This window comes from Pyxicephalus adspersus, chromosome 1 (assembly GCF_032062135.1).
Source record: "Pyxicephalus adspersus chromosome 1, UCB_Pads_2.0, whole genome shotgun sequence".
NCBI lineage: Eukaryota > Metazoa > Chordata > Amphibia > Anura > Pyxicephalidae > Pyxicephalus > Pyxicephalus adspersus.
The window spans coordinates 19,532,542-19,538,858 of NC_092858.1; the positions used below are offsets into that span (position 1 = coordinate 19,532,542).

General features: G+C 38.9%; 1 long non-coding RNA gene across 1 annotated transcript; it reads left to right on the plus strand.

The window, feature by feature from the left end:
* The first annotated feature begins 696 nt into the window (after window positions 1-696).
* On the plus strand, window positions 697-3,654 carry LOC140343398 (uncharacterized). Its single transcript, XR_011923329.1, has 2 exons — window positions 697-868; window positions 3,421-3,654. It is a non-coding gene; the product is annotated as an uncharacterized lncRNA (long non-coding RNA).
* The last annotated feature ends 2,663 nt before the right edge of the window (window positions 3,655-6,317 follow it).

Consider the following 6,317-nt stretch of genomic DNA (forward strand, 5'->3'; position numbering starts at 1 on the left):
GTTTTTACACTATTTGTAAGTTAATATTATTTATTAGATACTCTCATCATTCTTTCCTGAATTAAAGTAGCCCACTCTTCCTCTACCTAACTCATACTTACCTCCACCGCATGGCTCTTCCAAGGTGTTCACGTCCTTCACCAAAAATCTTTGCATTGGCCACCTCTGCAAAGAAAATCCAGAATTCTATGGGACTCTCACTTGAGTGTCTCAGGAAAGTCTATGTGGATCAACTGTGCAACCAGCATGGAATAGATTTTTGGTTACAGATATGAACATTAAGAGAGGCCATGGCCAAAAAAAGAAAAAAATGGATGGGAGGGGTCCTAATGGTGGGCTGACACATATCAATATAAAAATTCAATCAAATCAAATTCAATGCTACTTTGTATGTTTTAATGTTTAATACCAGTATGTATGACTGTTCACTGAATAAAAAATAAAATTATAAAAAAATGATCATAATTCACGTCTATATTAAGTGATGGTATAATAAATATTGTACATTTCTAAGTGATAGATTATATTTTTATCAACATTTTCAATGTGTGTTCGGTGCCTAATATTTTAATCAAATCTTTGCTTACTATTACATATGGTTACATGTATTACAAATCTCTTTGGCCATTGCCACCTGCAGAAGAATCCAAGTCTTTACATTAATTATTAGCACAGTATTTCTTTTCATATAGATAGTAAATGAATGTGGGCTACTCCTGTCCTGTCCACGACTGTTACAGAAAATGAAAGAAAGAAACAAAGAGAGATTTCATTATTCTTCACCTGACAGATTCATTACCTGGCAATCATTCCCACCTGCAGCTAGCAACGTCATGTCTGAACAAGGCCAGAACTTCTTCTCCAGCAGGTGAACTACCATGACGCTATCCTAGTACAGTGAAAACAAATTTAAATTGTACTGTGGAAACTCCTTCAAAACTATTATCCCATGCAGACCACAGCACAACATTCCCATCATTGTTGCTCATACCTACCCTTACTTAACACTGTTGTTCTTCTGGGTCCTCGAAAAAGCCTATGTACACCTTGTATAACTTGGAGCCTACACAGGGTATCCCTGATTGTCTAGATCAGCATTTCTCAACTATAGTTCTGTAGATCAGAGGCCAGGGTTCCTCCAGAGGTTGCTGAAGGTTCCTTGAGCAATGAAAAACTGTAAGGGGGCCTTATTTCCAATTGCCAGCAATGTAAAAGGCATTCTTCCCACTGACCCCTAATGTACTCATATGAGTTGTGAATATACAAGGGGTTCCCTGAAGACCTGAAAATTCTTTCCTTCATGTTAAAAAAAGTTGAGAAACACTGGTCTATAACCTAAGTGACCAAACCCCAACACCAGTAACTTGCTTCTCATCAGGTTTGGTTTTAGAGTGGGGAAAACTGGACAATTGCCCAGAGCCCCAACCTTTTCCACTGCCCCAACTGCATAAATAGCTGGGGGGAGAGAAAAGCTGGAATGCTGTGCATTTTTTGTGCCCACCGAATATTTGCCCAGAGACCCATTTTCTTTAAAACTGAATCTACTCCCCATACCTTTCTGCTGCTTTCTTCCCACTGACCACCAAGGTAAGAGGGCAGTCCTCCTTCCATTAACATTCAGTCTAAATCAGGGGTGACAAACACGAACACAGTGGGCCAAAATTGAAAACTTAGACAAATTTGCTGGCCAACCTTGAAATTTATTACAAAAATGGAGGAAGTTTTTCCTTCTCATTATATAACATATTCATATAGGAACAAATAGGTTTTGCTTTACTTTCAATCTGGAACAAGCTTATAATAGAGAAAGAGGCATAAGAATTTTTTTTTTAAATTTAAGAAAAAAATGCCTCTTTCTCTATTTGAGTTAAATTTTAATGGTAACCTTTTTGCACAGACTAACAATATTAATAACAATTTTCTTCTATGAAAATCCAACCATTCAAGTCCACGTCTTGGAGTAGCAAGGAAAAGTACAGCTGAGGGGGAGTGCTAGAAATGCCAGACGTGGCCAATGCGGAGCTAAATCTTATGAGTGGCCCGCCACTGAAACTCTGCTACTAAAATTCCTGGCATTACTTGCGTCTATAAAACAGTCCAATGCGGGGCCACGCATAGGCAGAGAGCCCGCTGGTCTATAGACGCGAGTGATACAGGGAATTGTAGTAGCAGCGTTATTTTAATGCAGCGGCGGGCCAGCTGCAGTTCATATTTAGGTTTCCTTTCCTATTGTGGGCCAAAAGAAAGGATGTTGCAGGTTTAGTAGTTTTTCATGATCACTCTAATGCTCATTATGCTGTATATGTAATTCATTTTAGTCTAGTTTTCTTAAACCCTAAAAACAATTTAAAGTCTTCTTTCATAGTAAAAACATTGGAGGTGCTTCTTTAATTTCCTAGGCTGTGATTACAATATTTTTAAATAATATTTGCACTGTTAAAACTTGCTTAACAGAAAACCGGTATAACTTTTACATAAAGCTGAATTTATTAGGCTGCACATTCTAGCACTGCCTGAGACTGCCGAAGGCTGTATTCTATGTTCTCATGACACATAGCACATTATGCAAGTTATATTTCCGTTATCAGTAGAGACTATCGCCCCTGGGGCTCACAATGATCAACTGATGATTCGTTTTTAAAGGCATTCATTAAAAATAAAACAACTAGAGGTGGTTAACCACAAGATTGTGATGTAATTGTGTAGGTAATTAGCCTTTTTTATAGGTTAATGTCAGAAAGCTTCCTTAGAGTAGGAATGTATAAAAGGTGGTAAATGATGTCAGGGCCCCTTCATAGTTGTGTGCTGTGTAATGCACGTGCTGTATCACGCATGCTTTTATGGCTTGGGTAGGCCATTTGTTTTGAATAGGCTGGCAGTGCGCCTTAATGCACAGAAAAGGGACCTGTGTCAAATCTGGTAATAGATGTATTGCCAGTTTTTGTTCTTGTGTGTTGGGGTGCCACTGTAAATGAATAACAGTACAAAGCAATGCAATATAATAATGTAATAAAGTGTGTTGAGCCAACATGTTGTAAAATGTCCGTTACCGCAGAATCCATGTGTGGAACTTAAATTGGCAATATTATCCGCTGGCATGCTGTTACTTTGATTTTCCGTCAGGTTTCATGCTAAAAAAAGAGCATACATGCTACACGTTTATAAGAATGTTGGAATATACATTTCTGACTCTTTAACGTCTAAAACCAAGCTGACTTTATGTAGTTTTGGCCAATATGATCAATGCTATTAGGTACAGAATAACAGAATACTCTGAACTTTTGTCTACTTTTTGGGCAGCCATCTTGCATTACGTGTTATTATATGAATATGTTGGAGTGTGACTATAAAGATGTTTTCAGACATATAGAACATGCTTACTCACCAATGCTTATAAAATGTGCATTCCCTCTGTCTTAGAAAAAATGTCAATGGACTCACGGAAACCTTCTTGAAGACGGACATGTACGACAAGAGTTTCCATCTAGGTAAAAAGCAGGCGCTTCCTTCTTTATGGCCGCAACTGGGAGTTTTTCCTGAAATTCCCCGACTCTTGGAGCTGGATGTGTCTCTGCCAAGGATTAGAGCCTTAAGATGTATGCAGACCAGATAAAGATCTTGTATTCAAGGACAGTAAATGTGTTACTGCCAACATTTTATAGCCTGTGTATTGTTTTATGCAGCCTTGATAAGTCTACCACGTATGGTATTGAGTAAAGTTTTGACCAACCACCTTTTTGGCTCGGGTATTTGGCCATTTAATTTAATATAGCCATTTGCTTCTGTCTGTGGTGTTGGCAAGTAAGTAGGACAAGCATGGGACAAGCATACTTGTTTTGACTTCCTCGTGTAAGAGGTTTAACATAGCATTCCTTATACAACCTAATTCATGTCTCAGTTAAAAAAAAAACATGTCAAGTTTTGCCTATCTATGTATTTATTTTGAATTACCATAGACATGTCCATAATGCACATATCAGTGGCCCTAGGGTAAGCCTGGAGCCAGGACATAGGTAATGGAACCACCTGGCTGTAAGATCTCTACAGTAGTTTTTTTATTCCTGATGTAGAAAAAATATACAATGAGCAAACGATGACCGGTGAGCAAATTGAAATTTGTTTTGATTCAATTTTTTGAATCCAGCAAAACTTCTAGAATTGGATTTTAGGTAGGCGAAAATAATAAAGGTCACTTGGGGCCAATTGATGGGCTTCTGGACAAATTATTGTCACCCAGATTACATGGCAAACCCCTACTGATTGTTCTTTTGTCTGGAACAATAGTGCACTTTTTCTATTTTTGAAGTTGCTAATGAAACTTTTTTTTTAATGTCCTAAAACCCCCCAATATTATATACAAAAAAATTCCCAAGCCACAGATGAATTTTTACCCCTTTGCTTTTTGTTTTATAATAAAATATAATGAAAGCAATTTATACCCATTTTACTTAGAATTGCCAGAAATTGTTTATATCATATCCCAGGACTGGGATTTTTGTGCATATTGAAACAAAGTTTGTAAGAAATATTTTTATCAGTTGTCAGAATTTTTAAGTCAAGTCCTGTACATTTCAGAATCTACAGTATGTACTTTAGGTGTAGACTTCTCTGTACTTCTCACACTCAGACTCAATTAGAAAATCTAAACCAGGAATGGAATATATGAATCTTTCAAATGATCTGAGTCTGCATGATTAAATCAGTTAAAATTGCTCTGGCTGGAGTATTAGTGTTTATTCATCAAAATGTAATATAGTTTCTTTTTTATCCGGGAAATTTTTTTGTTTTGTTCCTTTTATCTTATTATTTTGTCTTATTTAATTATCTCTGTTTGTTTTTTTATTTCCTCAATCAGTAAAGTTGACCAAAGGGACAGAAATAAAAGCCGTTAAAATCCTGGAGATAGTTTAATAGTTACACATTGGACTGTCCCTTCAAGCAGTGCCCAGCTTTCTGGGCGTAAGACCTTTATCATTACCTGTTCTTACATAAATATTGTTAAATTTCACAGAACAAGGTTTGAAATATAAATGTAATGATGTCCATCAATGGAGAAATGGGTACTAAATTCTTACACTTAATGTACTAATTTAATCTATGAGCAGTGTAGATATTCCCTTTTTTTAATTTTTCTAAATTCCTGGTCAATAAAAAATGTATCATGTTAAAATTTGATATTTACCATTTGGAAAAGACAGGTGGTGCACTGGAAGATAATCAGTAACCTTTTATTTTGTTCAGTTCAGTTCAGTCTATGTTTATACTTGGTGGTGGAAACAGTTGTTTATGTGTGGCCCCCGGCACCTGGCACCTTGCCAGTTACTTGGTTGCCAGAGCCACTGAGATGGTTCTTGAATTACCAATGTGTGAACATATTACAGGGGGTGGCAGCTGGCAGTACTGAATGGTTCACTGCCACCCCTGTTCATTCTCAAGGTGGGTTAGGAGCTACACGTAATCTTTATCTAAGATCCGCAGTGGGACTCGTTTCATGTGTTGAAAACAACACCCAGTCAAAACCCGGTGCAATAAAAAAAGTGAAGTGTACAACACAAAAAATTGCACCAGGCGTCCTACATGGTCCTGTCCCTAAAGGGACTAAGGCCTTTTTACCTGAACCCCCCAGGGGTGCAAAGCTCCTGACAGGGGACAAGCTTCCCAATACTGAGCACACCCTACCCGAGCCGTAGACTAGGCAAGGCACCTCCATACTGTGAGGGCCAACTAGAGCCAAGTACTCCCAAGTATCATTGAGCAATGGGCTCCCCTGAAGAGAGACCCAAGGTTAGGGAGGGTGCAGACCAGAGGGCCACGCACTCTCTCCACACCTAACTTTCAGAGAGGCCAGATGGACCACCCCTACTGGTCTGGTGCAGGGTGCATAATGCAAAAGTGTAAAAAACGTACACACAAAAATAAAAGAAAAAAAAAAAAAAGTGCCGTGTAAAAGCCATGGCTGGCCTTTCAGCCGGTTATAAAAATTTATCCGGTCTAGCCAAAAGGCCCAGCCCAAGAGGCGGGTTGCAAAAAAGAGAAGCGCAGTATTAAGGTGCCATGTGTAATAAAAACTGTGACACTCCACCGTGAGCTGAACGCAGTGATTATGGCACCCCTGGGCCACCCAAACCAAGGGTACAACACCTGCAGACCTTCTCATCCCCAGCCCCTTGGGCAGATCGTGGCAGACCTGTCCAGATCAGCAGGCAGAGATACAGAGATTGCCAGGTCATCCTCATTCTCTGGCATTTAATGTGTAGAGTGTACTGACCTCGGCGGCTTGGCTCCCCCTTCCCCAGGACACCATGGTTTTCACATCC